The 9,295-nt window shown below is 43.4% G+C and overlaps 1 pseudogene; it reads left to right on the top strand.

Annotated features, from left to right (window-relative positions):
• The first annotated feature begins 9,176 nt into the window (after window positions 1-9,176).
• Window positions 9,177-9,295, top strand: LOC149972881 (U2 spliceosomal RNA; annotated as a pseudogene).

Below are 9,295 nucleotides of genomic sequence, written 5' to 3'. Positions count from 1 at the left end.
TTTACTTAAGGTAGTTGATATGATGAAACAAGTACAATAGTTTGTCCACCATCGTGAACACATACGAAGATGGTCCATCCTGTCCTATAGACAGATCTTGGGCTTAACGGCAAGAAAGTTGATTTATCATAAAAAAGGAAACATACAAAACCTGGAAGGCCATGGAGAGCCAGAGTGGAAGAAGCAATGTCTGAGGCCCTCACAGCTTGAAGACGGGGATTTGGAGACTGATGGGGGTGACGGGTTACAATAGGCCCCTGAAAGGAGGAAAATTATGACTCTTCTTTTTCTCTAAGAAAATAACAATAAACAGCCTTTCCTACAAATAATTATTATACATATAAACATGTAATGTGCAGTAACGTGTGGTATAGTGTAATAATAACATGTATGATTCATACAAAGGTTCTGTAAAAAAAAAACAGTGTTATAGTTTAATATTGTACAGGGAACTTTTTAATAATTGTAATCTGTATGCATTTCTTTACTAAAGATTTAGAAGAAAATTGTATTTACCTTAATAAATGAATGACAGCTCTCTTTCTCTCGCTCTCTCTACACACGAGACATTGATTCATTGGGATGTGTGTGTTTGTGTGTGTCTGAGGCCAGGCTGCATGGTTGGTGTCAGGTTACAAGCTAGGGGTGTTACAAACAGAGAGAGAGAGAGGGAGAAACCCTGATCAAGGAGCAAAAGCCTTATTTTAAAATAAAATTATAATAAACTGTCTTTCCTACAAAAAAATAATGATACATTTAAACGTTTATTGGATATTAAAGTGTAGTATTGTTTAATAATAATGTGTAAGGTTTAGGAAAAAAAAGTGAGTGTTATAGTTTAATATTGCATAGTACATTTTAATAATAGTAATATTTCTGTACTAAATAATAAGATTTTCAAAGAAAATGTAATTTACCTTTAATGAAATCTCTCTCTCTCTCTCTCCACAAGAGAAATTGGTTAGTTGGGGTGTGTGTTTTTGTGTGTGTCTGAGGCCAGGCTGCTTGGATAGTGCCAGGTTACAATAGGAACCTGAAAAGGATCAAATGCCTTTTTTTCTAAGAAAATAATTATACACATTTTTCATTCATACAAAAAAGAAATACGATAAATGTAAACATTTATTAGGTTTTAAAGTGTAGTATTGTTTAATAATAATATATAAGGTTTAGTAAAAAAAAACGTGGTATAGTTTAATATTGCATAGTACATTTCTAATAATAGTAATATGTATGCATTTCTGTACTAAAGATTTACATATGTTAATATAAAAAGAGAAAATGTCATTTATAAACATATCTTTTACATTTTTACATTTTATTTAATCTTTATTTAATTAGGAAGTCAGTTAAAGAACAAAATCTTATTTACAATTACGGCCTAACCCGGGCGACGCTGGGCAAATTATACACTGCCCAATGGGACTCCAAATCACTGCAGGATGTGATACCGCCTGGATTCGAACCAGGGACTGTAGTGACGTCTCTTGCACTGAGAAGCAGTGCCTTAGAACACTGTGCCACTCGGGAGAAATTAATAATGTCTAACATTTAACATTTTAAAAAGAGTTCTCGGGGGGGGAGCATCCTAGGATGTCCGAGGATGGCCTGTTCAGGGAGTGTCTCAGTCATTCAATTTTTTTATTATATTAATTAAAAAAACAACTCCAGAGGCCTCACACTCTCCTCTTTGAAAGGGCCATTGTAGTCTTTAAGATGGGTCCTTTATTTATGACTTAACCCTCCTGCTTTGTTCTGGTCGAATTGGACCGTTTTACAAGTTTTCTCTCTGAAAAAGGAGGTCCATTTAACGTACAGGTCATGCTCCAGCAGCCGCCCAAGTACCTTGCACACCAGAGACACATGCGCGGCGTGTGTGGCAGAGTAGATCAAGATATCGTCAATATACACCACCACACCCTGTCCGTGCAGGTCCCTGAGAATCTCGTCTACAAAGGTTTGAAAGACAACTGGAGCCTTCTTTAACCCATACGGCATGACGAGGCACTCATATTGGCCAGATGTGGTACTAAACGCGGTTTTCCACTCATCTCCCACCAGAATACGCACCAGATTATACGCGCTCCTGAGGTCCAGTTTCGTGAAAAACCACTCTCCGTGAAATGATTCCACTGCCGTAGTGATGAGAGGTAGTGGGTAACTAAAACCCACTGTAATGGAATTGAGACCTCGATAATCAATGCACGGACGGACGCAGACCTCCCTCTTTCTTCACGAAATAGAAACTCGAGGAGACGGGTGACATGGAGGGCCGAATGTACCCCTGTCCCAGAGCTTCCGTGACATATGTCTCCATAGCCAACGTCTCCTCCTGAGACAATGGGTACACATGACTCTTGGGCAGTGCAGCATTTACCTGGAGGTTTATCGCACAATCCCCCTGTCGATGGAGTGGTAATTGGGTCGCCTTGGCGATAGCCAAATTAGCATACTCAGCGGGAATGCGCACGGTGGAAACCTGGTCTGGTCTCTCCACCATCGTTGCACCGATGGAAACTCCTACACACCTGCCTGAATACTCCTTAGACCACCCCTGGAGAGCTCCCTGTCTCCACAAAATCCTAGGATTGTGACTAGCCAGCCAGGGAACCCCCAGCACCACCGGAAACGCAGGTGAATCGATAAGGAACATACTAATCAGCTTCTTATGATCCCCCTGCGTAATCATTTCCAGTGGAACCGTGGCCTCCCTGACCAGCCCTGACCCTAATGGTCGGCTATCTAAGGAGTGCACAGGGAAGGGGGGATCTATCTGTACTAACGGAATCCTCAACGTCTGGGCGAGTCCACGATCTATAAAGTTCCCAGCTGCGCCTGAATCAACTAGCGCCTTATGCTGGAGAGAAGGAGAAAATTTGGGGAAACAAATTAATAAAAACATGTGACCAACAGGAAGCTCTGGGTGGTGCTGACTCACCTGGGATGACCGAGAAGTGTTCTGCTTGCCCTCTCGACTCCCAGACTCCTCCAGCACTGAACGGAAGTGTGCCCTCTCCGGCCACAGCTCCTCCTCTGGTCCCCCTCGATGCGGCCCCCCCTAACTCCATCGGTATGGGAGCGGGAGGGCCAGGAGGTGGAACAGACAGGACCCTTTCAGAACATCCGCGAGCAGCCAGCAGATTGTCCAGCCTGATCGACAGGTCTATGAGCTCGTCCAGGGTGAGCGTGGTGTTCCGACAAGCCAGCTCCCTGCGGACGTCCTCTCTCAGGCTACACCTGTAACGGTCTATTAGGTTCCTGTCGTTCCACCATGCCCCAGCGGCCAAGGTCCGGAACTCCAACGCGAAGTCCTGCGAACTCCTCGTCTCCTGCCTGAGATGGAACAATCTCTCACCCTCCGGGTAGTGGCCCCTCGCCGAGTCGGGCCTGTTCCAAACGGCATTGGGCCACTCCAGGGCTCTACTCGTCAAGCAAGAGACGAGGACGCTCACGCCCTCCTCGTCCGAGGGAGTTGGCCGAACCGTGGCCAGGTAAAGCTGGAGTTGGAGCAAGAATCCCTGGCACACCGCCACCGCTCCATCGTACTCCCTCGGAGGCGCAATACACAGTGCGCTGGTTCTGGATACCACTGGAGGAGGTTGTAGCATTGTAGGTGGGGGGGTTGGAGGGGAAGTAGGGAGACCAGTCCTCTCCCATCGGTCCATCTTCGCCATGATCTGATGCGATGGAGGATGGACGTATGATGAAGGACACGCTCCTCCATCGTTGGGAGAGGGGTGGTCGCTGCTCCTGCTGACTCCATAGTTGATGGTGCGGGCTTCTGTCAGGCTTCGAAGAGTGATGGGTGTGGAGTCAGGCGCAGAGAGCAGAGGATTCGAAAAACCATTTATTCCGGAACAATCAAAGCGAACAAAAAAGGGTAATTCCGAATACAGGCGTAACACACTCCAAAATGTACAACACCGGTACATACGCTGTACAGCGGAAATAAGTGAAAGGACACTCCTGTACCATCTCTGTTTTGTCTGAGTTTAAAAGTAAAACATTTGCTGCCATCCACTTCCTTATGTCTGAAACACAGGCTTCCAGGGAGGGCAATTTTGGGGCTTCACCATGTTTCATCGAAATGTACAGCTGTATCGTCCACGTAGCAGTGAAAGTTAACATTATGTTTCCGAATGGCATCACCAAAAGGTAAAATATATAGTGAAAACAATAGTGGTCCTTAAACAGAACACCGATACCTACAGTCTTGGTGTTCTGAGACAAACTGATGCCTTTCCCGACAGACAAGAAAATAACTTGTCTGTGTAGACCAATTTGGGTTTCGAAGCACTAAGGTCTAGGAGCACTAGGAGCACTAGGAGCATGAGGACAGATGCAGAGCCTTAGTTTGACTAGGTTAAAGGGTAATTTACCACATTCACGAGTGCAGTCTCAGCGCTATGATGGTGTCTAAAACCAGACTGAAGCGTTTCGTATACATTGTTTGTCTTCAGGAAGGCAGTGAATTGCTGCGTAACAGCTTTTTCTACCATTTTTGAGAGGAGTGGCTTATGGATAAACACCCAAAAAGATTACATGAGCTTGGAGGAGCTGACCGTGAGTGATATAAAAAAAATACAAAATAAAAGATGCTCTACTACTTCTCTGTACAGCAGCCCCAGACAATCACGTTTGTGAGAACATGCGTCTTGGTGAGAGGTGTAGGAAGGAGTCAGGCACAGGAGAGCAGGGATGTCTGAGGAGCGTGTTTAATAATATAGTCCAGCAATGCAAATGGCACAGAACAAAAATCCCAAAACTACGCTCTCGAATAATCGTGCAAACACACGGAGGAACTAACACAGTTCCGACACTTTACATACACGTGCGTAAATGCGAAAAAACAACAAACATCAAATACCATCGAACGCAATACACACAAGTCTAATCCTACACGAATTACGGCAGGTAACAGCTACCCTATATACCCACAGAAATCAAAGCAATTGAAAACCAGGTGTGAAAAGGAACACAGACAAAACAACCAGAAAAAGAAAAAGGGATCGGTAGTGGCTAGTAGACCGGCGACGCTGAGCGCCGAGCGCCGCCCGAACAGGGAGAGGAGTTACCCTCGGTAGAAGTCGTGACAACGTTCAGTAGTTCCAATTTACAAGAATGGGTGTACAGAGAGGTGATGAAAACAGTTTATATGCCCGCTAATTCAAACATACAATGACATATATTTTATACAATTAAATGATGTAAAACTGTTGTTACAAAATCACTTCTCATGGTGTACTTTTAAAGGTTTCACAAACATAAAACAACTATCAAGCTAATGTTTCTCGGACTAACCCACTGTTGAATTTCCTACTTACTAAAGAACAATCATTAAGACAAACGTGATATATAGTCTGCACATGTCATTCTATACTAAAAACAGGTACATTCTGAAAGATTTTGTTGTTGATGTGATATCTAAATTTCCATTCACGTCTCAATTTAGGATAATACTGTTTATATTTATTTTACTTAAAACCTGTTAAGGATATGGCAGACATATGCCCCCTTTGGAGAGATTGGGTACCCCTAGTAAACTGAAAAAAAAATCTGTCAAAAATTGCTAATATATGCAAATAAAAATTATTATTGGATAGAAAACACTCTAAAGATTCTAAAACCGTTGGAATTATGTCTGTAAGTATAGCAGAACTCACAGGGCAGGCATTCTTCCAAACTAGTTTTTGTGGCCATGAAAGTTGGAGCAACTTTGACGTCATGGCCCCCACCCTTCCCAACCAGTTATGATTCTGGGGAGACTTTCTATCTCTTCCGCTAGATGTCCTCTTTCAGTAGAGCTTTGAATCGTTCAAATCCCGCGAGAATTGACCCTATGGGAGTGAAATTAGTGCGTGCCACGAGAAAATAGGCTGTGCGTAGGGGCGCGAATTGGTCCCAGCCATTCCTTTGTTCCAGCACTCAAGAGAAGGGCAGACGATGGCCGATTGAATTGAAGTTTGTTTTGCGTGTCTAAAACATCATAAAGCTTGCTTCTGCACTTAGTTTGACCTGTTTAGTCGACATATAATATGTAATTTTGAAGTTTTGATGCGCAACTTTTCTCGGACCAGAGGACGTTTTGGGTGCATTTCAGCTGATGTTATTAGCAGTAGCTAATACAAAGACGCAAGACTTGAAACCAAACGATGTATTGGGTAAGTATGAAGCCTTCCAGAACATTCTGAACGAAGACCATCGAAGGTAAGGGAATATTTATGCTTAAATCTGTGTTTCTGTTGACTCCAACATTACGTAGAAATGTAGCTTGGAACTGAGCGCCGTCTCAGCATATTGAATAGTGTGCGATTTCTGTAACGTTAAAAATAAATCTAACAAAGCGGTTGCATAAAGAAGCAGTGTATCTTTCTAACTATATGTAGAACATGTATATTTAGTCAAAGTTTATGATGTCTATTTACGTTATCTTGCCGCGCTACCTAGATTTCCTGCGGGCATTTTTGAGTAATTTCTGAACGTGAACTCACTGTAAATGGACATTTATGGATATAAATGGCATATTATTGAAAAAAATAAATGTACTGTGTAACATGTCATATTACTGTCATCTGATGAAGATTTTCAAAAGGTTAGTGAGCGATTTATTTTTTAATCCTGCGTTTGTTGATTGCATGTTTTGGCTATTCAAATGAGCTGTGTCTGGTGGTGGTTTTACATATATATGTGCTATGTTTTCGCCGTAAAACATTTTAGAAATCTGACTTGCTGGCTAGATGAACAAGGTGTTTATCTTTCATTTGAGCTATTGGACTTGTTAATGTGTGGAGGTTAAATATTTTTAAGAATATTTTTGCGTTCCATGCGCCGCCGTTTCAGCTGAACGTGGGAGGGTTGATTCCCAATTGGGAACCAATATCGTAGACAGGTTAAATTGTATTATTTATGTTGTCTGAAACCATGCTAATACACTGCCAAGCAATACAAGCAGATGTGGAATTAAACCTCAAACAGTTTAAATCAATAATTGTTCAATAATACCAATAGACATGATCAGATCCTCTTTCCTATTCAGGTTTCATATAATGCACAGCCACATGCAAATCCATGAACTCCAACAATAAAACATTGAAAAACTTAACATGTCTACTGGCAATGTCATTATTTTTGTCACCATCCATTAATAATTGAATTGCATTATTTTCTTTGTACATGCACCGAGCTTCTATTGGCTGGAGCCAATCAAAGTGGTGAATGAAAAAATGTGGTCCAAGTTAAGCTTAGATGTTTTTATTTTGTATCATACAACAACCAGGTCTTCCTTAAATTTGCCATAACTAGTAAACCGTACATCCTGACTCTATATGGGCTTCCAAACATGAACCTGCGACCACGTGGGAGGGGTGGGACCATATGGGAGGGGTGGGACTACATGGGAGGGGTGAGACCATATTGGAGGGGTAGGACCACATGGGAGGGGTAGGACCACATGGGAGGGGTGAGACCATATAGGAGGGGTAGGACCACATGGGAGGGGTGAGACCATATAGGAGGGGTGGGACTACATGGGAGGGGTGAGACCATATAGGAGGGGTGGGACTACATGGGAGGGGTGAGACCATATGGGAGGGGTGGGACTACATGGGAGGGGTGAGACCATATGGGAGGGGTGGGACCACATGGGAGGGGTGAGACCATATGGGAGGGGTGGGACTACATGGGAGGGGTGAGACCATATAGGAGGGGTGAGACCACATGGGAGGGGTGAGACCATATGGGAGGGGTAGGACCACATGGGAGGGGTGAGACCATATAGGAGGGGTGGGACTACATGGGAGGGGTGAGACCATATGGGAGGGGTGGGACCACATGGGAGGGGTGAGACCATATGGGAGGGGTGGGACCACATGGGAGGGGTGAGACCATATAGGAGGGGTGGGACTACATGGGAGGGGTGAGACCATATGGGAGGGGTGAGACCATATAGGAGGGGTGGGACGACATGGGAGGGGTGGGACTACATGGGAGGGGTGGGACTACATGGGAGGGGTGGCACTAATAATTTATATTTTGTTATTAAAATCATTAACCCATAAGAGAACACATGACCAAAGCAAGGCATGACCCATATAAAATTAAAACAACGTTATTCTTAATGAGAAATATAATCTAATAAACAAATGCTTGCATAACCAAAGACATGAAAACTGGCTCCAACATTGTACATAGCTAGCTATAAAACTTTCATATTGGCACAATATTTATCCCTAAACTACCAACAATAACTATTATATATTGTTATATTCTCAATGACCTTACTGCCAATATGAAAGTTTATTACATGGCAAAATACAATGTTGGAGACAGTTTTCATGTTTTTTGTTATGCAAACATTAGTTTATTATGTCCGTTACGTTTATGCTGGGTCAATTAAGGAAGACATCCTCTTCTGCAAACCACTGGAAACCAGGACAACAGGAGTGGATATTGCTTAAGTACTGAAGAGCGTTGTGCCATCACATGGACTTTGATGGTCAAGATGTGTAAATGTGAGGCGTGTGTGGCACGCTTACAACGATGACAAAAAAATATACATTTGAGAGTGCACTGACCCTGGTGCTAGAGGGGGTACGCAGCTGGAGGTTGAATGTTTGATGGGGTACGGGACTATAAAACGTTTGTGAACCACTGGTCTACACTAAAGAATATGAGTTTAGGCATAAGTCATAAGCATGGAAATAAAAATGGTTAATACATGTGACATTTTGGAGAGACTTTTTGGACCCTATAAGGACTGCCTAGGCCATGTTATGGATAAATGTCTAGAAGATAGATTGGTGTAAGATGTCTGCTCCGTTTCTCGGGGTCCATGTTGACAAGATGTTGGTGATTAACTGGAGGGGAATATTGACCAAATGGGATGCAAACTAAAAAAATAATACATTGTGTAAGGTGGATACTTTTGTTTCACAGTATATTTGTTTAAGACTACCAAGAAACACTCTGTGAACCCAGGATTTATCCCACTGCATTAAAAGGCTGTTAACCTGCCTGTTTGTTGCCAGGGAATCGGTGGGTGGGTGGGTGGGTGGGTGGTTGGGTGGGTGGTTGAGTGGGGGTTGGAGGGAGAGAGGAGCTGGCTTTTGCCAACCCACCCGCTGAGGTCTGTCGAGACCCCCGGGGGTCCGGCGGTTTCAGGGTTCCATTTGTGGGTTATCGCTTCTCGGCCTTTTGGCTCAGATCAAGTGTAGTATCTGTTCTTATCAGTGGGGGTAAACTTCTCTGTTGAAGTCGTAAGTAAAGGGCCCATCTTAAAGAGTACAAAGAACCCTTT

Source organism: Oncorhynchus mykiss, chromosome 22 (genome assembly GCF_057628025.1).
Source record: "Oncorhynchus mykiss isolate SJ-2025 chromosome 22, ASM5762802v1, whole genome shotgun sequence".
Taxonomy (NCBI): Eukaryota; Metazoa; Chordata; class Actinopteri; order Salmoniformes; family Salmonidae; genus Oncorhynchus; species Oncorhynchus mykiss.
This window is presented reverse-complemented; position numbering and strand designations above follow the sequence as displayed.